This window comes from Pongo pygmaeus, chromosome 3, assembly GCF_028885625.2.
Source record: "Pongo pygmaeus isolate AG05252 chromosome 3, NHGRI_mPonPyg2-v2.0_pri, whole genome shotgun sequence".
In the NCBI taxonomy this organism is placed as follows: domain Eukaryota; kingdom Metazoa; phylum Chordata; class Mammalia; order Primates; family Hominidae; genus Pongo; species Pongo pygmaeus.
Genome location: NC_072376.2, coordinates 63,382,799 through 63,410,733, shown reverse-complemented (window position 1 = coordinate 63,410,733; position 27,935 = coordinate 63,382,799). Strand labels below are relative to the sequence as shown.

General features: G+C 38.3%; 1 long non-coding RNA gene across 31 annotated transcripts in view; it reads left to right on the top strand.

Annotated features, from left to right (window-relative positions):
* The first annotated feature begins 849 nt into the window (after window positions 1-849).
* The window catches only part of LOC129027787 (uncharacterized), a 61,758-nt gene continuing 34,672 nt past the window's right edge, over window positions 850-27,935 (top strand). For 6 of the 31 annotated variants that reach the window (XR_010126258.1, XR_008498698.2, XR_010126249.1 and 3 more), the window contains exons 1-2: window positions 7,143-7,307; window positions 11,934-11,996. This is a non-coding gene — a long non-coding RNA (uncharacterized LOC129027787). The other 25 variants (XR_010126253.1, XR_010126267.1, XR_010126247.1 and 22 more) reach the window with 12 other exon arrangements.

Here is a 27,935-nt window from a genome sequence, read left to right as displayed (position 1 = left end):
GGAAAAGTATTAATGTGAAAAGTAGGAATAAAAAACTTCACAATGATAACACAAGAGGACCTGTATTTGGGAAAAAATCTACAATAAAAATAATGACACATGCAAAATATAAATTTAATACTTTTGAAATTCAAATCTATAGGCAACACACAAGAACTGAAGACACTTTAGTGTATTTAATTTTATCAAAAAAACATTTATTTTGCATAAGGAATTGTTATATGCTATATGAAATTAAAATAAATCTGTAAGAAAATGAGAAAAAGAAATTATGAACATCCCAACGCAAAACAAATATTTTCTGGTTGTTAACCTCTTAGACTATCTTGCACCTATTTGTTATTAAAAGAAAGATATCAGTGTACTGATTTTTATTTGATAATAAGAAGAGATCAAAGATAGATAGATCCTAATATTTATTGAGCACTTAATTTGACATTTATGTTTTAAAAACTTTTATAAATATTATAGATGCTGTTTAAATTTAGGTAAATATACTTTAAGAAAAAGGCTTAGAGATGGAAAGTAAATTGGCATGCTTATTTTTCAATAGTAACTGCTTAACCTTTAAATCTATGTTCAACAAGATACTATTATCTTCTCAGAATATTCTATTCTACTGATAGTACATATTAATTGATACAGAAAATTAAAACACACACACACACACATATACACAAGAAAGCCAATTTATCATTTCTAGTTGACATTTTGGCTGAAATTTGGGATTATTTATTCTTGCTGCTGTTAATTTTATATACAATCAAAACTTAAACCTATAAATATTTATCTTCTAAATAACAAAATTAAATCCTAAAAACTGCATCAGCAACTTATTCTTACTTTTTATTTTTTTATTTTATTTTCATTTTATTTTTATTTTATTTTTATTATTTTTATTTTATTTTTAACAGACAACTATTAAAAATCAGCCTATGTAACTGCTGAAGTATTTTTAAAAAGGTAATGTGAATAAATCTTTCTGCTTAATGAATGATAGATTGAGCTATAAGATGAAAAAATATAAAGTACTGATGCAATCCATTAATACACTGATATTTGTGACTGTGATTGGTTCTCATTAAAAGTGTCCGGGTTTAAAAAATGTTAAAATAAAGTTTATTTAGAAAACTGGTGGTATAAACTGGAGGGAAGACATTCATGGAAAGGTATCTCCTCACTTTTCTCCCTCTGTCATATAGTTGAAGCTGACATATGGACACTTTTTGTTCTCACATGCCCATGGGCACTAATTTAGTAAATTCTATAGACTCAGAGTAGAGATTGTTTTATTGTCTGTTTTGCATAATAACGTTCTAAATCTAATGTTACCAGTAAAGTTCTCTGTCACACAATAATTATCAATATTTATTACTAAAGCAAGTTCTTGAACATACTGTAATTTAAGCATGGAAAGTTGAATAAGAATCTAATATAATTTATATTCATAATAAAAGTACTAGCAAAGTGGTAATAATACTGATTTGGGGGAATATAGGAAGTAACATCAATTTAAACTTTTTGCAACACCAGTATTCAGCCTCTCAGTTTGCCAACAGTATTCTATCTGCTAGCTGCCTTTAGTTTAGGCACAAAGTTCTGATAATCATAATCAATCATACATTTCAAAACCTTTAAGATATTCATATTGGAAAACACAGTATAATTCTATTTGTTAAGGGTGCTGTGAAATAATCAAAATCATGAAACATATTCCTATCAGAATGAAAATGCTAGTTAGACAACTGTTTTATTCTAATAATATCAGGTACATTTAATTATGCCTCTCCAATCTCCTACCTTTGGAAAATAATAATTAGAAAGGTATGCTTATTATAATACTTAGTAAGTGTGATTCTGGTAAATAATTTTTCACACACTTGATATCCACTTTTGATCCATCCACCTTTTTCCATAATAAGTTCTAAATATAAGTCCTTTAAAGCATGAAAGATAGTTTTTGACCACTATAAAGAACGACTATGTTTGTCTTGTCCCATGGTTTTAATCCCTTGGTAACAATATAAACAGTTTATATAACATATTGTATTTAGAGGTTATCACAAGTTTCATGGTAATTACGTGAATAGTAGGGCGGCTTACCCAATTATATTTCTATGACTAAATATCTCTAAAGCTATATGGCAGAACTGTCCTATACAGTAACATATAGAAAATTATCTGAGGACTCTGGGGCTTCAAAAAAAATTTGGGATAATCAGTGATAAAATCTATCCCTGAATATTGTATGAGCAAAACTGTACTCATGTTAAAAATATGTTTTATGAGATATATATCATATAACATATGCCAGAAAACAATCATATTATACATATATAATTAAGCTATATTCTTGGTAGACTTTTATACAAAGAAGTGGTAATTAAAGAGAGTTAATGGTAAAGGTGTTTGTACCCAATACAGCATTAATATATAAAAATTAAATTACAGTAATACTCAAAGTTGGAAATATGATTTGGGATAAATCTTGCATCCTCATCATTTCTGCTAAAATTTATATCCCAAGATACATTTTTCACTGCTGTACTCATCTAGAATAATTTTTTTATATTATGATTTTTTCCTTATATATAGTGCTAAAAACTTTTTCTTCTTATTAAAAACTAATGGTGCCTCCCAATAAAACACCCAAGTTTCAAACATATATGCCTTTTCTATAAATTATAAGTGAAAGTCATGCTCAGTCATACTTGACACTAAGAGAAACCAAACAGGCAGGTGACAAGACAGAAACTAAAGAATAAAAGGTTTCATCTTTTGCTTGATCGTCACTGACTGATAAACCCATGTTACCTCCCAGAAGATAACTTAATGGAGAAAAAAACGAAATCTCTGTTTCTTCATAATCTCTCAATCCCTCTATATGAGTTTCAAAAACTTAATTCAGTTGAAATATTAGGTTGGTGCAAATGTAATTGCGGTTTTATATTTAAGTCTAAACTCAGTGGCTACATTTTATGCTGCTGGAAGAAAACTACCTAATAGAGCTATATTATAGCTCTATTAGAACAATGTCCTAAGGAGATGGAATGAAAATACAAATAATGCAGAAAGTGCATTAAAATTACTGTAATAACAAGTGCAAACACTTGGTGAATGCCAAGCTTCAACTATTACCATGAGGCTTAGGTTAAATACAGATCCTCTACTTAACAGATATCTATTTTTGATCACGTTTTTAAAATGAGAATTTAAAGTTGATGATTAGACTATTTTCCAAAATTCTTCAATAGGCACATTGCCACTCCCATTACCAAGATTCCCAGTGAAAACTGATGACCCATGTGTGTATGTATATATGTATGTATGTATGTATGTATGTATGTATCCAATATTTCCCTCCACAAACTTGAACTCAACTTCAGTAGCATATTACAGGATTGTATCAGTCCAGTAAACTTAACTGAAAACGCTCAGTACTGTACAAAGAGTATTTAGTGATTATATTTTTAAAGTCTCAAAATATGTAGAAATATATATGTCAAAGTTATATCAAAATTATGTCAATCTTATCAGCATTTCATTTATATTGAGTTTGCAGAAAAACTTACAAGGCACCCGGTTTTCTCTGAAGATATATATCACATGAGCAATGACCATAATATACCTACGTTTAACCTATTTTACTACATTAACATTGCTTTGACCAGCTGATTTGTAAACTATCAATAAGAGTTATATTGGAGGAATTTAACACATTTAATAGAGATGATACATTAGTAAATGTCTGGTATTCATATTTTTAAACATTTAAATATGGCATAAAACTTTCAGCATCTTACACTGAAACCCTTTTGTTCTTGCCTGTGTAAAGGGGCATAAATTTAGGATGGAATAAATTTAGAAAAATCTATAATCATTTAATCTGTGTGGCAACAGGCAGGATAAAATTAGTTCTTTCAGAAAGGTAGTTATACTATTTTATAACACTGGCAGTTCCAAGCCTTCTTGGATATTATGCGAATGTGAAAGAAATATACTTTCAGAATGCATAAGTAAATACTTTGCTACAGACGTTATCTGAAGATTTAGAAAACAGTCACATATATTTTATAAACATGTGCCCTCAGTGTAAAGCATGTTTAATTCAAATGATTGCTAGTGCTACATTTTTTCAATGGCATCGTGTGTGTCTCTAAATTCATTAAAATGTTTGCTGTATGGCTGTAACTTTTAAATTGCTAAATAATGACATTAAAGTAAGACCTAATAGGATTTTTTTCAGAGTAGTTAAGCTCAGTTCTCTGCCACGGTAAAATCTATGACAAAACACAATGAAAGGAGCAAGAGATGGGAGATGAGCAGATTAGACTGAAGAACCAGATTCTTTCCTGAAACGGTGCAACAAAGCAGGTGCCTAAGTCTTTGCCGTTCTGCCTGTGAAATGGGCAGCCCATTTGTCTCTGTTCACTTTAAAGCTATTTTTTCAGATGCATGACTGATTGCAAAGTTTTAAAATTTTGTAGGAAGGCAGATTCTCTCCTGATGTTATTGTTAGCATAATATATCAATGTAAGGATTTTTTAAAGTGGCTTTTGAAGAATTTCGTCTTTGTCTCTGAAGGTAAAATGAATGTGACCAGATCACACCAGATCTAAATTTCATGAAATTTTGGGGAAGAAGGAACATCAATTCACAAGAATGACTAAAACGTTTTATTAACTTTTGCCTTCAATTTAAGCTGCAGTAAATTATTTGAAGAAATGTGTATTTAGCTATCTTAACTTTGCAAAACACAAATTCAGTTGCATTTAGAATGCTAAAAAGTATTCAAAATGATGTTTGCTTACTTTCAAATGCAAGTTTTTATACTTTTAAACTATAACGCAATAATTAGACTTTTATTATGGCAGAAGGCATTGTTTTTCATGGTGTTGTGAGTCACCACAATATATAACCAAAGGACCAGTTGACATTTCTGACATGAATGAATCATCCTGTACTCTAATATGCACAAAAAATTTTCAAATGCTTTATGAATGAAAAAGAAGCCTAAAGAATTGAACTTTCTACAGATATATTCCAATCATATTTCAGTAGACACAAAATTTTTTCCAAATATGACAGTAAAACCAGTGTCTCCCCTAAAGTGAGCTCCATACACATTTATTTGGCCTCTTTGTGATTACATTGGGATAAATGAGTGTTATGCAGGTTCCAGTATAGTTTTCCACTGCTCCATCTGCTGGATATGTCTACATCTCCTGCACCAAAGTGGTAACCTCTGAAAAGTAACATGAACTAATTCAGCAGGTGGCTTCAAAAGGCTCAAGCACGTTGCTTGGAAACTTACTATGACTTCTAAATTTTCGTTTCACTAAAAACTTCCTACTTCACCGTAAGAAAAAAAAAAAAAATAATGAACCTATAACTATTACTAAAATAGTATGGCACGGAAGATACGTTTCCCAGTAGGTGATACGTTACAAACAAGAAGGCACTGGGCAATTCATTGCAGGTTTGCACACCGCTCCGATCTTACTGATTTTGGCATTTATCTAAGAGGTTTCAGAGTCGTTCACCTAATCTAGAAATGGAAATCGTATGCATAAAAGTTTTAAAGAGATTTTTAAGCGTGTCTGTTATTAAGCACATAAATATCACAAAAGGAAATCATGCCTCTCCAAACACGATTTACCAAGGATCTGGGAGCCCTTAGCATTTTCCCCCGCAGCGTCTTTGCAGGCAGCTCCCGAGTTGCGCTCTCCGACGAGGCAGCCCCACTTTTCCTCCTTCTCCCAGTCACAGAGGGGACAACGTGCAGCTGCCGCCACCGGCCAGGCCTCTGTCACCGCTGCCGCCGCCGCCGCTGCTTCAAAACCATAGTTGCTACTGCAGAGAAAGGGTGACTCCTCTCTTGGAGTCAAGTGGCTGCAAACTTCACCTGCTTTTCATGTACCTTCTCCTGCAAACTTGTACGTCCTTCCGTGCAGAAGGAGCAAGGAAAACCATTACCAGCATCACAGGGAACATCATAATGAAGGACACCCCCGGAAGGCAAGACCTGCGAGTTATTCCGAAATGCGATCTTAATCCAGATGGGAACCACCGCTGCCAGCAGATCCTCCCCCCCGCCCCACCCTCCTCTCGGTTCCCATCAGCGACCGGAGCCCACGCTGCCAGGGAGGGCGGCTGCAGCAGCCGCTGGCATGTGCGAGGTGGAGGTAAAGTTTGACAAATGATGACCACTCTGGGAAGGTGAAGAATCTAGGCAGCCAAAAATCCGCGCGGGGTGTGCTAGGGAAGAAGGCGCGCCGGGAAGCGCCACGTACCTTGCTGGGGTGCCAGGTGTGGAGGCTGAGGAGAGAGTCGGTGGAGGTGGCGGGGCGAGAGTCCAGCCCTGGCCGCGGGCTCCCTCCCGGGGCGAGCGGAGCCGCCGCCGCCGTGCCCGGGCGCAGGGCCGAGCGGCCGCCGCCGTGCCCGGGCGCAGGGCCGAGCGGCCGCCGCCGTGCCCGGGCGCAGGGCCGAGCGGCCGCCGCCGTGCCCGGGCGCAGGGCCGAGCGGCCGCCGCCGTGCCCGGGCGCAGGGCCGAGCGGCCGCCGCCGTGCCCGGGCGCAGGGCCGAGCGGCCGCCGCCGTGCCCGGGCGCAGGGCCGAGCGGCCGCCGCCGTGCCCGGGCGCAGGGCCGAGCGGCCGCCGCCGTGCCCGGGCGCAGGGCCGAGCGGCCGCCGCCGTGCCCGGGCGCAGGGCCGAGCGGCCGCCGCCGTGCCCGGGCGCAGGGCCGAGCGGCCGCCGCCGTGCCCGGGCGCAGGGCCGAGCGGCCGCCGCCGTGCCCGGGCGCAGGGCCGAGCGGCCGCCGCCTCGCCAAAGGCGCTGGCAACGCCACTCACTTGGCCCGGGGAAGTTGGGCAGCCTCCGCCGCGGCCTCGGCACCCGGCGAGAGCAACACTTTTAGTTTGGACTTTCCAGCTCCAGTCCAGGCAAATCCACACTCACGCACACACGCGCGCACGCGGACAGCCTCTCAGAGGCGCGCGAGCCGGCCTCGGTGGCTCTCTGGTCGCGTCTTGCTCTCTCCCTCGCTCTTACTGGCGCGGAGGTTATTGTTTATTTATTTCCTCCTCCCGGGTCCATCCCCCCTCCCCGCGCCTCCTTCTCCGGCTTCCCCCCCCCCCCCCCCGCCTCCGCCGCCGCCGCCGCCTCCGCCTCCGCCTCCTCCGCCTCCGCCTCCTCCTCTTCCTCCTCCGCCTCCTCCTCCTCCTCCTCGGTCTGCGGGACCGGCGGCGGCGGTAGCTCCAGCTGCAGCGTGGCGGGGCTGAGCGGCGGGACCCGGCGGGGGCGCACCAGGTGGGGGCGCTCCGGGTCGGGGCGCTCCGGGCGGGGGCGCGGGGCCGGGCGGGCGGGCGGGGGCGCCGGGCCGGGCCGGGCCGGGCCGGGCCGGGCGGGCGGGCGGGCGGGGGCGCCGGGCCGGGCCGGGCCGGGCCGGGCCGGGCGGGCGGGCGGGCGGGCGGGGGCGCCGGGCCGGGCCGGGCCGGGCCGGGCCGGGCGGGCGGGCGGGCGGGCGGGGGCGCCGGGCCGGGCCGGGCGGGGGCGCCGGGCCGGGCCGGGCCGGGCCGGGCGGGCGGGCGGGCGGGGGCGCCGGGCCGGGCCGGGCGGGGGCGCCGGGGCTGCCTCCTTGGCTGACGTGAGGGAATGTGGGGGAGGCGAGGGGAGGACGCTGCCGCCTGCCGCACTGTGCTGTGCCGGGGGCACCCAGCCGGGTGCTGCTGGGGAGAAGCGGGGCGAACCCCGCGCCGCAGCCGAGGAACTGCGCGAGGGGCGGCCGGCTCGGCGCGCCCGGACCCGGCTCCCTCTTCCGCCGGCCAGGCGAGAAGGCTCAGTCGCCTCCTAGCCACCGCCACCCCGCTTCTTTTCCTGCTCTCCCCGGGGGCTCCCCACAGCCCCTCGGGGACGCTCGGACGCGCGCCGCCACCGTTTATCCACGGAAGACAGGGGTTTGCATTTGTGAATGGTTGTTTCAGCGCTACGCGGTTAGGCTGCCTCAACTTTCTAGCCGCCGCTGCCCCGACTCTCGGGAAAGGTGCAGCCACCGCCGGGTGGGGCGGGCTCAGGCCTCCGGGGCAATGAAGTGGGAGTCTGCGGACCACGGCCCCCGGCGCGAGTTGGGGTGCCTACGTGACACTCCAGACCCACCTACAAGAGCCAGGGCGGCAGTGGCTCTGCTGCTACCATTCTCCCCCAAAATGAGCTCTAAAAGGGCAGTTGACCGCTGTTGCCACGGTCTTTCAGTCACGGCCTACCGGGCTCCTAAACCTGCGGGAGACGCGATCTGAAAGCCGGCCGCCCTCCCCCACCCCAGTTACCCAAAGGCCGGGCTGGAAAGAGCCCGGGGCAGAGACCCGGAGACCGGTGGGCGGCTCTCTGCTGCCTGCCCCGCTTCCCAGCGGCTTCTCCAACGCCAACCCTTCCAGGCTTCCCGTTAGGTAAACCTGTTCTGGCTTTTTTTTTTTTTTTTTTGTCCTTTGGTTTGCTATTTATTTTTAGGAATTCATGATTTCAGTCACGAAAGGGGGAAAACTTAAAAGGAAGTAAGTCTACAATATCTGCATAAATACAGCCAGTTAACTAAGCAGCATCACAAAGGCTGCAATGTAAATCTCACGCCTTGGATTTGGAGGCAGGTTGCTTTCCTCAGCGTTTTGTCCGCCGAAGTCCTCACAGCCCTGGACTGCATTGTACAAGGTGTATAGATACAGGAAGAGGGTGACACTGGAGTGCTTGCCCTGATCCGTCACAGTATGCTTATGTATGTAAACGGTGCTTTCCTTTCTATCCAAACCTTCCAATTTCCCTGAAATTTATTCATTAGATATGCATTTCTTAGTCTTCTGGATTTTTTCTCAGAAATCCACCGTTAGGGGTACAAATACTACTTAAGGAGCCGGTTTTACATACTTTACATTTTCCTCGACATCCCGAGTAAGCCCGCCAGAGGTCAGACGGGGAACAGGTGAGGTCAGAAAATGGGAGAAGGTGGAAAAAAAAATGTTTATCTTTTAGGTGGAAAAACAATGTTTATCTTTTCAGCATGTTCTAGTTCTCTTGCCCCAGCATAATAATGTGTACTTGCCATTTTCAAAGAAAGGAAACAGGAAATGCCCATTTCTGGACCTGTAACTACTCCCGTACTCATGAAACACCGGCTTATTACTGAGAAAAACGGCCACCCATAATTCAATTTAAGACCTTTATTGAATGGAGGAATCTAGAGATAATACCCAAAAGGCAGTAAAGTGCCTTACTGGTCAGCTGAGTGGCGGACATGAAGATGTGCCCGTCTCTGATGACATCTGTGCCAGTGAGATAGTAAGAGTTTCACTCAAAATCTGAAAGAACCACGTGCACTTTTAAAGCCAAAGCTTTGGAAGCACATGTATTTCTCCAGAATTATTGTCCCCTGCTCCAGAGGTAGGCAGCCTCTAACATAGGGAAGTACCTATCTGATAATGATAGCTTCGATTATGTTTTACATAGAACGTTTTCTGTATACACACACACATATACACGCACACACACATATGTGAATCTAACACACATACACATATGCATGCACACATACATACATACGTATCTAACACACATACATACATACACACATATACAGGCACACACACATATATACATATGTATCTAACATATATACGTACATGTCTATATATACACACACACATACACACACGTATTCCCCACCCCACCACCATAGTTTGAACAACTCTTAAAACAGCATACTTTTTCTAATTTTCTCTTAGGGAATGCAACTGTTCTCCTTGTCCCTCCTCCCCATTTCCCCACAGACTTGCACCCAATATGCTTCTCTTCTCCAGTGTCCAGAGGTAGCAGTGTTCACTGAGTTTTGCAATCCACATTATGATGGCTGTATTCACTCTTACTAGAGAAACACACATTTGATGCTGGGAATGATACTGACTCTAGATGCAGCAAACATCATTGTCACAGTTATTAGATGGAGAAAAGATGAAACCAGGAATTGATTTCATCATCATAGTAAAGAACTGACTATTGTATAATGTCTATTTTCTGGAAACATCATCTGTTTCAATGATTGTGTTTATGTTTGTACCCACAGCCTAAGGCCTGATTCATAGAAATTTAAAAATATGTGTAGGATGAATTAAAATTACGAATACATAAACAGGGTGGATAGCCTATTTCTTTGTTAAGGTCACTGAATCAGAAGGAAAATGATATTAAACATAGGTAGTTAAGGGATAACTTAATGTTTTCAGAGGTTATTGTCAGAAATACCAAAAATATACTATCTTTATGTAGAATATAAAAATGTATAACTGCACTGAATTGATTAAATTTATTTAAAAATATGATTTAATTTCTTACTAAAGGGATAGAAAATAAAAGGACATAGAAAGGTTCTGCAGGGGACAGAGGGATGAAAGTTGTGACTGTAAGGGAAGGAAGCTGCAATGCTGGTAGAGGAGGGGCACGATAAGAAGATAAGAAACATGGAGAGAAAGAAAAGTATGAGAATCCCTTGATTTCTGGCCAAGAACATCAGCAGTCATCAGAAAATCCCTCTTAAACCCTGCTTAATATCCTGAATTTGTGAAAATTTGCCTAAACAGTTAAGTTGTTTGTGTTACCACTGATAGAGCTACGTCATACAGGAGAGTGAAACCAAACCAATAATTCTCACTTCCACAGTCAAGAACTTCACTTTTCCCACTTTTTCATAAAAGGCACACTGAGTCATGAATGTATATGGTACAATAATTTTAGTTCAATTTTTTAAAATTTATGAATGCATGTTGGCAAGTCACATAACTCCATCTTGTCCAGAGTCCCTACTTGTAATTTGCAACCGGTGATCTATTTATTTGTGTTTTCGTGTACATATGTATGTGTATGCAGACATACTATCAACATCTAACCGAAGGCACTGCAGTGTGTACATCTAGGTTACACATATGGAAACTGAAGCTCAAAAATAAAAATAAAAAATCTGTATTATTTGTCCCTGCTGGTAAAAAATATGTAAGCATTGCAATTTTGAATACCTAGGGTTAATACTAAACCATTTGCACGTTAGAAAATGACTACCAAAAAAAAAAATCATTTAAAAAGGTGTTCTTGGCTGGGCACGGTGGCTCAAGCCTGTAATCCCAACACTTTGGGAGGCTGAGGAGGGCGAATCACGAGATCAGGAGATTGAGATCATTCTGGCTAACACGGTGAAACCCCGTCTCTACTAAAAATACAAAAAAAATTAGCTGGTCCTGGTGGCCGGCGCCTGTAGTCCCAGTTACTCGGGTTGCAGTGAGCCGAGATCACGCCACTGCAGTCCAGCCTGGGGGACAGAGTGAGACTCCGTCTCAAAAACAAACAAACAAAAAACAAAACAAAAAAATGATGTTCTTGATCTGTAATGTGTTTCGTCTCTTGCTTCTCCAAATTCTTCAGCATTTATCATTATGGTGAATCTAAAAAAAAAATCACTAACATAATATACTCATTTTTGATACATATTTGCACTTTATAAAACATAGATTTTCTAACTCTCCTATGTTCACTTTGCTTGTTAGAGTATACCCTCCACCACCATCCCCATCTCAGCTTTTTCTTTTTCCTACATCTGACATATCCAGTATGTACGTTCAGGACATTGGAACAAAGACAGGAAGACTTTAGACAAGCTCTTCAATTATATCTGAAGTCAGGGAGAAAGAAGGGCAGTAGATTAGCTGTTAGGGAATTTAAGGTTGTAGAAATTCTGGGCAGTGAAAAAGTTAATTTGCCAGAGGGACAGCACCATTTTCCTTTATCTGTGTGAAGACAAATAGAATCTGTGTGCCAAGTGTGACTGTCACCAATCTCTTCCTTCCTATCCCACGAAAGGTCCTCATTTGATTCTTTCTTATTTTCTTCCTTCCAATGCAGGATCCTTGCAAATCCTGTTCCCTGTGCTAAGACCGCACCAATTTCCTCCACTATTCAGCTAAGGTAACTCTTATTCATCTCCAAGCTCCAGGTAAAGGCATATCGTAAGATAACAAACACTTCCGTGATTGGTTCTGGGACCCTATATTCGTTTTCATGACACTTACAGTTTTCCAATAGATTATACCAGACTACTTGTAATTCCATAGGTCTGAGATATTGTATTTAATGGGTATATTTTCTCCAGCACTGGAATATTTCCATGAGGGGATTTTTGATTGTATCTTCAGCATTCAGGGCAGTGCCTGACACAGAGTAGTTGTCAAAAGTACATACTTGTTAAATGAATATAGGAAGGAAAAATCAATACATTTCAGGCAGGCTGTATTCTGGATAGTGGAATGCTAGACAATTGGGATATGGTAGCGTTAAAAAAAAAAGACAAACTACTTAATTTTATCCAAGTTGATTCTTTCTTCACCATTATTATGAAAACCCTTGGTGTTTTTTGAAGATCTATGGTCTATGAAGCTACTGTCAAGGTAAGAAGAGAGACTTTGTGCTGTATAAATTGCAACTTGTTTTTTGATAGCTGCATTTAAAAATTGGATTAGTGTGAACGTTATAGTTAGGAATATTTTGGCATTAAACATGAGTGAAAACCTTAAGTTTAAATCATTTGAGATAGCCTTGATTTTACAATTCAGGGAGTTAGTGGTATCATTTTCACTGAGGATACTACAAAAGTCCTGTACTCTCAAATGCAGTTTACACACTGATAAATTCATGAGTATTCAAACATAAAATGAAGGATCTATATACTTTGAAACGTTAGTTAATTTTTATTTTCTCTTTTTGATATGGAGTTCCTCACATGCATTTTAAATAACATATTTATCAAAATATTGTTTAAACATTATTTCTCCCTTACATGTGGTGATATTTTATTTAGCAAAAAATAAAGCCAATTTCAAAATGTTCTCCTTCGTTGATAGAGGGATCAAACATGCTAACATTAATCATGCCAAGAGCTAACCAATGTCTTTGTAAAAGGTGAAGTTTCTCAGAGCTTTTGAGATAACCTTTCAAAAAATTACTTTTAATATTTGTTTCTACTACAATAATTTTAAGACTAAGATTTTGAAAGCTGTGAAGGAGAGATGAATAGAGAAATCAAACTCGATAAAGAATTGAAATCTCACAAGTGCATCCCTGTTACCCAGAGCCCAACATAGGGTTCTCAGCTTGTAATTTAAGTACATTTTAATCTATCTTATAAAAGAACAAACACCAGGAGTTTGAGGGTGGGAAGAAGGGGAAAGAAAGAAAATAACATGTTATTTTATGCTGTATTCTATTGTCTTAGTCCACTCAGACTGCTATAATAACAAGATGCTGTAGATTGGGTAAGAAAATTATTTGTTACCATTCTAGAGGCTAAGAAGTCCAAGATCAAGACACCAGCAGATTCAGTGCCCAGGGAGGACCTGTTCCTCCTAGACAGCGCCTTTTTACTGCATCCTGACAGGGTAGAGGGAGGAAACAAGCTCCCTCAGGCCCCTTTGATAATGGCACCAATCCCTTTTAGGAGGACTCTGCCCTCATGACCTAATCATCTCAAGACTGCATTGGGGATTAGGTTTCAACTTATGAATTTGGGGCTGGGGGGGACACAAACATTCAGCTCATAGCATCTATGAGCCAAACAAACACGGAAATTTTCCAGGGCCAGGGCAAGGGTGAAGTTAGTAAAGCACTCTCAGGCAGAAACTTTAAGTGAGTTGAAGGAGAGGTAGCGCCAATAATTGAGTTGGGTAATATTTACATGCAATATTTTCTAAATTGTGGCAAAATATTCATAACATACATGTTACTGTTTTATCCATTTTAAAGTCTACAGTTCAGTGGCATTAAGTAATTCACGTTATTGTGCAACTATTACCACCATCCATCTCTAGACATTTTCATCTTCCCAAACTGAAACTCTGCATAGTTTAAACAATTTGCCCCCATTCATTCCTTCTTCTAGCCCCCAACCCCCACTATTCCACTGTATCTATGAATTTAACTACCCTAGGAAACTCATTTAAGTATAATCATATGGTATTTGTCATTTTGTGACTATCTTGTTTTCACATAGTAAAATGTCTTCAAGGTTCATCCATACTGTAGCATATATTAGAATTTCCTTTTTTTCCCCTAAGGCTGAATAATGTTTCCTTGGATGTATATACCACATTTTGTTTATCCATTTACCCACTGATGGACACTTGGATGGATTCCACATTTTGGCTATTGTGAATAATGCTGCTATGAACTTGAGTGTACAAATATTTGTTCAAGTCCCTGCTTTCAGTTTTTTTGGGTATAAACTCAAAGTGGAGTTGCTGGATCATACGGTAATTCTGTTTAATTTTTGAGGAAGCACCATACTGTTTTCTATAGAGGCTGTACTGCTTAGTGGCCCTGCTTTGCCACTAGCAGGGCACAAGAGTTCCAGTTTCTCTACATTCTCAGTGTCATTTGTTATTTTCTGTTTGATTTTAACCATTCTAAGGGGTATGAAGTGGTATCTCATTGTGGTTTTAATTTGCGTTTCTCTAATAATAGTACTGTTGAGCATCCTTTCATGTCCTTATTGGCCATTTGGATAATATCCTCTTTGGAGAAATGTCTGTTCAATTTCTTGGCCCATATTTTAATTGGGTTGTTTGTTTTTTTTGTGTGTTTGCTTTTGAGATGGAGGAGTTTTTAAATATATACTGGATATTAACCCTTTATCAGATATATGAGTTTCAAATATTTTCTCACATTTCGTGGTTGCTGTTTCACTTTATTATTAGAGTTCTTTGATGCACAAAAGTTTTTATTTTGATGTCATTCAATTTATCTATTTTTAATGCAATACATTTTTAAAAACAAGAATTAATTCAAAAACCGTGATGAACAAAACATCCAAATTTTAAATACAGATAGATCAGTATTACTGATTTTGTCTTTGCCTCAGGCTCCAATATGGCTAAGCACAGCAATGCTGTATGCATTTTCTACACTATGCATCATGAAACATAAGAAGTCCTGTGGATTCTAACACTTCTAGTATCACAAGTAGATAAATCATATAAAAAGATTCTAGAGATGTTCTGTGTTGTGCAATGAATAGCACCTGATTAATGTAAGGTCACAATTCTCTTTGTTTGCATTTTCTGTATTTTCAGGAGAGGATAAAAGGCAAAATTCAGGTCTACACTTGCAGTTTGCTTTTCTGAATAAATATGATTATTCTTGTTAGAAAGAAAATGGTCTCATCTCTTGATGAGAATTATAACTGGAAATGGTGCCCCAGGAGAGTTGCCTAAGGGTGGGGGTAGGTAGGCTGCAAAGTCAGTGAAAACCTATCTTCTGTATATTGTTGTGCCTAAAGCTTTTACTAACCCAAAGAAATCATGTTTTTATGTTATATAGGGAAATCACAAATCAAGAAGTCTGTAAATGTTCTAAAAGCTCACAGAAAGTTTCCTGTATTAATAGATTTAACACATGTCATTTAAATTTTCCAAATGTCAGCATATGGCACTCTAAAGATTCCTTCTATCTTAATCACTAGTGACTTTATGTAGATTTACCTTGCTGAACAGAGCCCAGGCATTTCACATTGTTCTACAACTGTGTACCTCTACTTTTGTCAAATGTAAACCGGAAGCTAGATGAATGTTCTTTATAGTGTTTCCTATTGTCAACACTGAGACCTTCTTTCTTAAATTGTTGGTTCAATGTTTGACTTTGTTTTGAAGCATGTATTTAAGAAAGTATTTAAAAATCATGAAGTTCATGCTTTTAACATCCTTAGAAATCAGTCCTCAAGGACCATTGCACCACTTGTCAATCTAGGGGACATTGCCATGTGACAACAAAGAGGCACCATGGAAGTTGCTTGTAAACTGCTTTTGAATTGAAGCAGTTTACTTTTTCAGTAAATGAGAACAGAGGATTTTTTTTTAATAAAATGAGATTCGATTTTTTACAGCTATCTGAGTCTTTTTAACTGCTTTCTTTAAACATGCGTAGTAAAACTTTCATGTGAATTTCATTAAGCTTCAAGGTCATTCAGGAAAAAATGATAAGCATATCAATGACAGAAGTGTTTTGCATGTAATGCAGGTGTTTGCCTATCAAATGGATTCATTAAGACAGAAGATCATTTATTCATTTTCTGTTATTACTATTATAATATTTAGAAAGAAATCTTAATATGCCATATATTCTCTCACTGTTTTTCGTAAGAGCATATCTACCATACAATAAATAAATGCCTTCATATCACTATTGTTATTTTTAATTTCAGTGAATTAGAAACAAAATAGTCTATAATTCCTTCAACTGATTTTAATTACATCTGAATGTCCAGGATTTTTCCATTAATATGGATATATATATATATATATATATATATATATATATATATAATTGAAGGTTGGACTTTATATTGGAAAGATATTTTTACAAGTATATTAAAATTGTAGAAATTCACAATCTTCCCTTATTGTGTTTTTATAATATATATTCGAAATTTTAATTGAAACTAATGTTCACAGTGAAGAAAAACATTTGAAAAGTAAAATAATCTTAAAAGTTTTTTTATTAAATTCATCCACTTGTTAGTCCAAGAATTTAAGTTTTTACTTGATTATTTTTATGTGCTCATCTCGTGAAAAAGTATCTTTTAACAACACTTAATTATATGTATTAATATACTGTAATATTGATTAAAATTCTGTTCTACAGACGTCAATATATTGACTTTTTAAATACTTGAGAATTTCAGATATTATTTACTGGTATAATTTACTAGGGTTTCATGGTGATCATGAAAAGAGAAGACTTTCTTCGAGTAAATAAATAATTATAGTTTCAATAAATTTGTAGTATGCTGTCCACACTGTACTGTTTACAATCTATTTGTTAGTTGGTATGCCTTGCTGATGGTGGGTGTGACTATCTGTGCAATTCTGAAGATGCATGGCTAGCAGAAAAAATGTCTACATTGTAGAAAACAAAATCACTTTGTCAGAATAATGAATAATTACAAAAATTACATTTTGCGTTGAAGTAATTTGATGTGATATTTTTCCAAAACAAAAGGGTAGCTACAGTAGTGTCTGGATTAGCTAGAATTCTCCAGAATAGCTGTGTATAATTAATTAAATTTTTGATTAAGAGTTAATTGGCACAGCTGTTGTTTCAATTGTTCATTAATTTTCTGTAAGTGTACAGTAGTTTCTCCCTTAGTAAATAAAGGATAGTAAACATTCTTAGCAAGATGATTTCTAGTCGAATTTGTTCATTATTTAAGCATAAATTGTTCTTGTACTGTGTCATGAAATGCTTTGAACGTTGTAAATACAAAGATGAATACATCTTAACTTCGTAACTGTTGGTATCACACATTTGGAAACCCATCAGAGATGTTGAGGATGACTGTGCTACATACAGTAGCCAAAACAGGCATTACCAACTTTTAAAAAATCATTGACAATCTCATAGGTAAAAAGGATATTTATTATAATTTAATATTAATGTATTTTATTAGCGTTAGCTTGTTCATTTTTCATCATTTAAAGTTCATTTGTGGTGCTCATATTGTGAGCTGTCATTTCATATCCATTGCTCATTTTTTGGTTATACTGTTAGTTTCTTCCTAGTAATATGTGAAAGCTTTTTACATATTAGACTTGGATTATGGTGACTTCTTTGCCTTGCGTGTTTGTTATTAAAAACCTAGTCAAACTTATCGTTGTTTTCTTTTCTGGCCTTTGAATGTTGTATTACACATAGAGAACCTTTCTTTGTCCTAACATTTTATATTATTTTCCCAAAATTCCTGTCACCTTTTGTAAGATTCATTTCTTTTATATTCAAATATTTAGTTTTTATGGTACAAGGTGGCATTAAGGATCAAACTTATTTTTTTCCCCTGGAATTTTCCCACTGGTTTGAAGTGTCCCTTAAATTATCTTATGAATTTTGCCTGCTTCTGGATTTCTGGTTGGTTAAATTGATCTGACTTTCTATACACATCCTATTATTTCCTGATTTAGTTATTATTTTATCATTTTATCAACATTAAAATTTGCTTTACTACAAAAACAAATATTGCTTCTCTTCTAATCCCAATTCCAAGTAATTTGCTTCATCTGAGCTGCTACAAGTAATGCATAACCGTCTGAAATGAGGTCTGGAATATTATGGGGATCCCAAAAGAAAACTGGCTTGAGGCAGCTTCTCCTGACAGTTGGGCAAACATGTAAAGAACTGAATCAAAGATCAAGGTCAACACCTAGTAATTTGCAGATTCTTGGCGGGGTTTATACAGCAGAGACTTTCAAAAACCCACAGGGAAGATCAATATTGGCCCCAGGTTAGCATGTTGAGCTTCTCCTATTATCAAGAAAATAAAAAAATAGTGGAACCATGGGCAGATTACTGTATCACTTGAGACTGAAGATGTACAGAGGGCACATGCAGAGCCCCTTTCATCAGTTGTCCCAAACATGGATTGATGTCTTACCTACTTCACATCATTCTTTATTACCTTTGTGACTGCTGACCCTCAATGTAAACACAAATCCACACCTAAGCCCCCATGCCTTGAGAAAAAAAGAAAATTGCTGCATGTTTAAAAGGCCGTGTGTCAGTTTCCTATGGCTTCTGGAACAAATTACCATGAACTATATGATAAAACAACCCAATGTTATCCTTTTATGGTTCTAAAACTTAGAAGTCTGAAATGGCTCTTAGAGGGCTAAAACCAAGAAGAGAGCAGAGCTACACTTCCAGAGCCTCTAGGGTGGAATCTGTTTCCTTGCTCTTTCCAACTTCTTGATGCCACCTGCGTTTTTTGACTCATGACATCCTCCTCCATTTTCAAAACCAGCCATGGAGCACCCACTAGTCTCTCTTTCTCTTTCTGTCTCTCCCTCTCTCCCTTCCACCCCAACCTCTTTGCTTCTGTTCTCACACCACCTTCTCTCCCTATGCTTCTATTTTCACATCACCATCCCTGACTAACTCTTCCTGCATCCTTCCTATAAGGAACTTTACTAATCGTCAGGCATACTCAGATGACCCAGGATCTTGAACTTAATCATATATGCAAAGTCTCTTTTGCATGTAAGGCAACATTCACAGGTTCCTGGGATTAGGATGTGGATATCTTTGGGGGACATTATTCAACCTACCATAGATAGGCCAACAAAAGAAGTTCAGTCACAAGATGCAAAACTGAAATACAGCTCATAGAGGAATGAGGTGAAAACTTCAATAAAAATAGGAGTAATTGAGGAAACAGGAGCAGTAGAAATGTACACACATACACACACACTAACACAAACATAGACTTTTTTTTTAATTAAACAACTAAGAATATTTGGAAGGAAAGAAAATCACATATATTGAAAAGAGAATTATAAACAGAAAATGGAAACTATAAGCAATTGTCAAATGGAAAAAGCAAGAAATAAAAATAGTAATATCAGAAATTAAGAATTCCTTCAATAAAATATCAGTGATGTCAAAAATAGTTAATAGTAATCATTCAAACTAACAAAGAAAGATGGTAAAAGAAGGTAAAAAAATGACCTGAACAGCCAAGAGCTGGGGGACAATACCAATGGTCTAATATACCATGAGTATAGTTCCAGAAGGAGTAGAAAGAGAGAATGGGACAGAAGAAATGTTTGAAGAGAAAATAGCTGAAAATTTTTGGAAAGCAATGAAAGATGTCAAATCACAGATTCATAATACTCAAAGAAGATAAATACCCCCACTGTCCCACACACATATGTATTCACACCCAGATACACCAAAAGTAAACAGTAAATTTCGAATGCACTCAAAGAAAAGAGACAAAGAGGACTACAGGAGAACAAAGAGAACTAAGCATTCTCCATAGTTCCATTAGTGGTTATGAGTGACTATGCACCCATCAGAAACCCAATGCTGAAAGAAAGAATACAGAGACAAAAAGAGGACAAACTGATGATTCAGCTTACGTTAAGTTCAAAAGCAGGTAGAACTAATCTATGTTGATAGAAGTAGAAGTGTGATGTCTTTCAGGGTATTGATTTATAGCAAGCACAGGGAACTCTCAGGGGTACTGGAAGTATTTTTCTGTCCTTATTTTGTACTTGAATTTGCCCACTTTTTTTTTGTAAATTTGGATGACTTTTTCTTCCTTCAGATTTATATATTTTGTATGTTAGTCTTTTACAAAATTATGTATTGAAATATAGTCTTCAACTTATTCTTGTAACTCTTTTCAACTTTTTTCAATGTATAGTGATTCTTAAGAAAGCTCTGCTTATCGTATTACATTTTTTCACCTTAAATTTAAGAGGTATAAAATAAGTAAATTGTGTAAATAAGATATGACTGAATTAAAATTGAATAAATGTAAAAGGGAAAAAAGCCTAAGAAATATCAAGATCTCAATATAAATAAAAACAAGAAAAATTAATACACACTTTAAATTCTAATTGTAATCTAAATAGTCTGTTTCAAATTGACACAGTAAGCTGTTGAATTTGTGTTGAAGAGTAAATATCTAGTATTAACAATGTAATTTATGCAAACAGAAGACTGTTGAGCAGAGATATGCCTTACCATATGTGAAAAAAGTGCAAACCCCAGTAATCATGTCACTATGCTGTTGGCATAGACTTAGCCAAAGGTGAGTGGAGAGAACAGAGTTCAGAAACAGATTTCAGAATCAATAAATTTCAATACATGAAAAAGAAGGTATTGCAATTCGGCAGGAAATTATTGGCTAATTTAATACTTGTGGCTGGCACAAGTGACTATTTGTTTGAAAGAAATTTATATAAAAGCCTACTCTACATCATATGAAAACATATTGCAGGTAAATTAAGCCTTTCAATATAAAATAAAATCGCAGAAATGTTGGGAAATTTTAGGAGACCAAACAAATAAACTAGAGATTAGGGAATCTCTTAAAACATGTTAGGAAGGCCTGGCGCCATGGCTTACACCTGTAATCCCAGCACTTTGAGAGGCCCAGGCAGGCGGATCACGAGGTCAGGAGATCAAGATTATCCTGGCTAACATGGTGAAACCCCGTCTCTACTAAAAATACAAAAAGTTAGCTGGGCATGGTGGCAGGTGCCTGTAGTCCCAGCTACTCAGGAGGCTGAGGCAGAAGAATGGTGTGAACCCGGGAGGCGGAGCTTGCAGTGAGCTGAGATCATGTCACTGCACTCTAGCCTGGTTCCAGAGCAAGGCTCCGTCTCAAAAAAAAAAAAAAAAAAAAAAAAAAAAAAAAAGGAAAATTGTTGGCTATAATGAAACTATCAAAATTTTGTTCTATTAAACATAAAATTATAGGCAAGACACATTATAAGTATAGTCAAAGGAAAACTATAGATTGGGAAAGTATTTACAATGCACATACTTGACATATGTACAATACTTATATTATCTCTCATATTCATTAGTGCTACCTTATTTCATGACATGATTTCAGTGGATATAAATTACATTGTGTTTTATGTAACCCCTAGAGACTGTAATGTGAATAGAAGCAGGGTTAGGCTCACAGGAGTTGTTCACTACCACAACCCTACTGCAAAGAGTTCCTACATGTTCATATGAGAAAGAAAGCCTTATAGAAAAGTTTGCAGAGGGTCTTTGACAGATCACATATGGAAGAGACAACCAAATACACACTAAACACAAAAATATTGTGGGACTCATTAGTAGACATTTTTTAATTGTATTAAAAGAATAACAGGGTAACTCTGTACAGGTTACCAAAAATAAAATAATAATCAGAACTGGCACCAATAGGTACAAAGGGTGAACGCACACATGTGTACATAACTGGTGAAAGATGATTTCGTAGAGCTTTTTTTGGAATATAATATGGCAATTTTATTTGATATTTATATCATATATATATGTTTATATCACAAACAAAGACTTCTGTAGCACAATAAGAAGATTCCAGGAAATCTACAGGTTTATTTGCATTTATTTATTGGTATGGTAAAAATCTAGGACAGGGATCACTAACACTAATGCTACAATACAATTTTATGAGGATAAATCTAGAAATGAGCTAAAGCACTAGTAAGTAGGGAAGCTGTTGACAAAATTACGGAACATTCATCCCACGGAAATGTGAAGTCTTTGCAAGGATGAGTTAAACGTTTATGAGTTGTCTTGAGAAGAGTTTATCATACAATTCTAAGTGAGAAAATCAAATTGCAGTAATGTATATATAATATAAGCTCAATTTAATACACAGAGAAGGGAAATACTTTTGTAGAAATTTTCACTTGAGTGTATGAACAAAGAGAGAATTTGGGTTAATGGAAAGAGCAAGGAGACACCACAAAAAAAGGAGATGATAAAAAAATGCTATATTAAAAATGCCAAGACAAAAAGCAAACTCATTAAAGATAAAATAAAAAACAATATGTGTATATATGCATATATTTATTTCTCTCTTATGAAAAGGTTATTGCTGGTTATGTCTACTAATTGAAAATTTCAAGTGATTTTGACTTTCCTCTTACATTTTGCTATATTGTTTGAAGTATTTATAAAAAGCATGAATTATTTATATAATCAGAAAGAAACAAGGAAACATTTTTATTTAAAAAAGAAAATGTGTAATCCATGTGTAATATGTAAATTTGTATGACTCAGAATAAGTTAATCATTGTAATAGCCTACTTCTATTATTTGTCACATCAGAGAGCTTCATGCATTGGTAATTCCCTATCTACAACTATCTAGCTGTCTTTCTATCTCTGAGACATTCCAGGCTTTGCTTATTATGAGGGTAAACAGGTCCTATCACAGCAATTTCCCAGGACATACCTTGAAGCCACTGCGCACTTGATTACCAGATACTGGGCCACATAGAATAAATGGTGCTGCTCTGCAATCTTCTGCTTCTAGTTTCTGATGCTTTCTTTCTTTGGTTTCATTGAATGCAGTTGCTCTGCCAGTACTGACCTCCCCTAGTAACCCCAGTCCTGTTCTCTTTCATGTAGTGAACAAGTCATTATTCTTTAAGTAATATTGTGCAATAGGATATTCTACAATAATGGGAATGTTTACCTGTGCTGGCAATGTGGTGGGGACTGGCCACATGGAGCTCTCGAGCAGTTGAAATGTGGCTAGTGACACTGAGAAACTAACTTTTAAAATTGTATTCAAGTTTTATTTATTTAAATTTAAGTAGCAAAAATGTGGCCTGTGGCTATTATTGAGCAGTGCCACTTTAAAATAAAATTTTCAGTACTATTGGGATAGTAATAGCATTTTTCACCTATGTCTCATCTTTGGCTCTCCCAGACACATAAGCCTTGCAGGTGTGACTGTGCTGAGAGGTCACAGCCATCTCGCATCAGGGGTCCCCAAGCCCCAGGCCATGGACTGGTACTGGGCCGTGGCCTGTTAGGAACTGGACCACATAGCAGGAAGTGAGCGGTGGTCAAGGGAGCTCTACTGCCTGAGCTCCACCTTCTGTCAGATCAGCAGCGGCATTAGATAAGCACAAACCGTATTGTGAACTGCACATGTGAGGGGTCTAGGCTGTGTGCTCCTTATGAGAATGTAATGCCTGGTGATATGAGGTGGAACAGTTTCATCCTGAAACTGTGCCCACCCCACACCCCACCCCCATCCTTCCATGGAAAAATTGTCTTCTATGAAACTGGTCCCTGGTGCCAAAAAAGCTCGGGACCATTGCTCTGGATTACTCTCAATTCTTCTTCGCTAGTGGTTATTTGTTTTTGGGGGTCCACATTATCTCCTCCAATCCAGAATCCACTGTGGAATCTCTACCATATAAAGAAGTTTGTTAATTTCCAAATTATCATATGGATTGAATATGAATTATTTTTCATAGATATTCTGAACCCCAACAACTTATGGGATATACTTGAGAACCTTTTTAATGTTGATATTTTGTCAATTATAATAACAAAATCCTAAACACGTTCTGAAAGAAGTTCATCTGCCAAAAGCGCACTAGAAAGTGTTGTTGTCCAATTCTTCCTCCAAGCCCATTAGAGCTTAATCTCTGAGCCAGGCAAAATTATACACATGCAACCATCCCACAATTAAGGAGCCCTACATTTACATTTAGATCAGGGAAATTTAAATGTTTTCTTCTTCTGCACTCACCACAAAGAAGAGCACCAGCATAGGCGCTGCAGCCCTTGTCTAAAGTTCATTTTCTCTGTCCCTATTCTGTCACCTCCCAGGAGGAGAACAAGTCTCATATGCAGAGTCAGAATTTACTCATGAATTTACAGCATCACAAATTCAGAGTGTCATTCAATTTCCCTTGCTCTACTCCAGGACACTTGACGGCTACTTCTTTTAGATTCTGGAAACACAAGTTGTCCACCCCTTTCTGAGCAACACGTAGGCGCTGCATATAGCACAGAGGTTCAGTGTAAGAACGCTGGAGACAGACTGCCTGCTATCGAGACCGGGTTTCTCCATATCCTAGTTGTGTGTACTTGAGCAAATGTTGAACATCTGTCTCCCTGCCCTCATCTTTAAATGGGGAATAATAATCGTATGTGGATTCCATAGGATGGTTGAAAGGATGAAATAAACTAATACCTAGTCATCCTTTGATATTTATGGGGGATTGGTTCCAGGACCCCCCTGCAGATATCAAAATCCATGGATGCTCAAGTCCCCTATGCGAAATGGCACAGTTTTTACTTATAACCTACATACATTCTCCCGTGTACTTTAAATAATCTCTTGATTACTTATAATACCTAATTCAACGTAAATGCTATGTAAATTGTTGTCATATGTATATTTTATTTCTATTAATTATTATAGTATAGTTACTTTTTTTTTTCTAATATTTAAAATATGAAGTTGGTTGAATCTACAGGTGTGGAACAAATGTGTATGAAAGGCCAACTGCATAAAGCATTTATAACAATGCCTGGCAATACTACTGGCACTACTACGTGCAGTGTCTCATCATTTGCTCTCCACTTGCCAAAGTTGGCTGCCCTTTTAACCTTCAAGAAGGAAGCCATATTAACCAGGAATTTTCCTTCTATGGGCAAGTTACACATACAGGCAACCCTGGGATATATTGCAGATTTGGTTCCAGGCCACTGAAATAAAGCCAATAAGGCAATAAAGTGAGTTACACAGATATATCTTTTTTCTTTCTCAGTGCACATAAAAGTTATTTTTACACTATGCTGGAGTCTATTAATTCAATAGCACTATGTCTAAAAAATTTACATACCTTAATTAAAATATATTTTATTGCTGAAAAATGCTAAGTATCTTCTGAGCCTTCAGCAAGTTATAATCCTTATGCTAGTGGAGGGTCTTGCCTCAATGTGGATGGCTGCTGACTGGTTAGGGTGGCGATGGTTCCTCAAGGTTGGGGTGTCTGGCAATTTCTTAAAACAAGACAACAATGAGATTTGCCACATTGATTGACTCTTCCTTTCATGAAAGATTTCTCTGTAGCATCTGATGCCATTTGATAGCATTTTACCCAAACTTTCAAAACCTGTCTCAAACCTTGACACTGCTTTATCAACTAAGTGTATGTAATATTCTAAATCATTTGTTGTCATTTCAAAGTGTTCATAGCATCTTCACCACTGGTGGATTCTATCTCAAAGAAGCCACTTTCTTTGCTCTTCCATAAGGAAAATCACCTCATTCTCTTCAAGTTTTATCATGAAATTGCAGCAATTCATTCACACCTTCAGGCTTCACTTCTAATTCTAGTTATCTTGCTATTTTGGCCAAATCTGAAATTAATGCCTGCACTGATGTCATGAACCCCTGAAAGTCATCTATGAGCATTAGAATAAACTTTTTCCAATCTCCAGTTAATGGTAATATTTTGACCTCGTCTCATGAATCACTTATGTTCTTAAGGGCATCTAGACTGGTGAATCCTTTCCTGGTTTTCAACTGACTTCTCCCAGATCCATCAGAGGAATCACTATCTGTGGCAGCTATAGCCTTCTGAAATGTATTTCTTAAATAATAAGAATCGAAACTTGAAATTGCTCTTTTATCCATGGGCTACAGAACGGTTGTTGCGTTAGCAGGCATGAAAACAATGCTTATCTCTTTTTACCTCTCCATCAGAGCTCTTGGGTGACTAGGTACATTGTCAATGAGCAGTAATATTTTGAAAAGAACTTATTATTTTAAGCAGTAGGTCTTGAAAGTGGTCTTAAAATATCCAGTAAACCATGCTATTAACAGATGTGCTGTCATCCAGGCTTTGTTCTTCCGTTTATTGAGCACAGACGGGGTAGATTTACCATAATTCTTTAGAGCCCTAGGATTTTTAGAATTGTAAGTGAGCATTGGCTTCAACTTAAAGTCACCAGCTATCTTAGCCTCTAACAAGAGAGTCAGCCTGTCTTTTGAAAGTTTTCAGCCAGGCCTTGCTCTCTGTAGCTATGAAAGTTCTAGATGGTATCTTCTTCCAATAGAAGGCTGTTTGATCTACACTGAAAATCTGTTGTTTAGTGTAGTCACATTCACAATGATCTTACCTATGATTTTCTGGATAATTTGCTGCAGTTTCTACCTCAGCACTTGCTGTTTAACCTTGCACTTTTATGTTATAGAGATAGCTTCTTTCTTTAAGCCCCATGAACCAAACTCTGCTGGCTTCCAATTTTGTCCTCTGCAGCCTCTTCACCTCTCTCAGCCTTCATGAAATTGAAGAGTGTTAAGACCTTGCTCTGGATCAGGCTTTGGCTTAAGGGAATGTTGTGCCTGGTTAGAACTTCTATTCAGATCTTTAAAACTTTCTCCATATCAGCAATAAGGCTGTTTCACTTTCCTATTACTCATGTGTTCATTGAAATAGCACTTTTAATTTCCTTCAAGAACTTTTTCTTTGCATTCACATCTTGGATAACTGGCACAAGAAGCCTAGCTTTTGCCCTATCTCAGCTTTCAACATGCGTTACTCACTAAGCTTAATAATTTCTAGCTTTTCATTTAAAGTGAGAGATGTGTGACTCTTCCTTTCACTTCAATACTTACAGTCCATTTTAGGGTTATGTATTGGCCTAATTTCAATATTGTTGTATTTCAAGGAATAAACAGGCCTGAGGAGAGGGAAAGCCAGGGAACAGCCAGTTGATGGAGCAGTCGGAACACACAAAACATTTATCAATTGCGTTCACTGTCTTATATGGTCACAGTTCTTGGTACCCCAAAATAATTACAATAGTAACATCAAATATCATTGATCACAGGTAATCACAACAGATATAATAATAATGAAAACTTTTGAAATATTGTGAGAATTGCCAAAATGTAACAAAGAGACCAAAGCAAAAGTGAGCACATGTTATAAGGAAAATCGTGCTGATACATTTGTTCAAGGAAAAGTTGCCACAAACCTTCAATTTTTGAAAAATGCAGTATCTGTAAAGTGCAATGAAAGTATGCTATATTCCAGGGATACTTACATCTTTCATCTTTGGCTGGAAAACACCTCTAAATACTCACACAACATCTTCCCAAGGTAAATCACTGGGGTGTAACTTTAATAAATAAGATGTGATATTACTATTATGTCTGCCATTTGAGATGGAGAATAGTAATGCTGAAAATATACTTTAATTCAGAGTAAGTTTTCAGTTTTTAATGATGAGCTTAGCACCGCAGTTTTCACAAATGCTATATTGATAAATGAATGATCATAAATTATTAGAATAGCACAGAAATTGTTTTGTAGAATCAAACAAATTCAGGGACAGGGGTGTGGAAACCATAATTTGTGACCCTTTTTATGTTCACGTTAAATTATTTTAAAATTCTTTTGCCATGAAAATTTCTGTCTTGACTCTTGTGATTGTCCTTATAAATTGGAATGTAAAACATGGCTAACAGGTACATGTAATAGTGTTGCTAATGAATAATTGATGCCTTAATAGTCTTTAA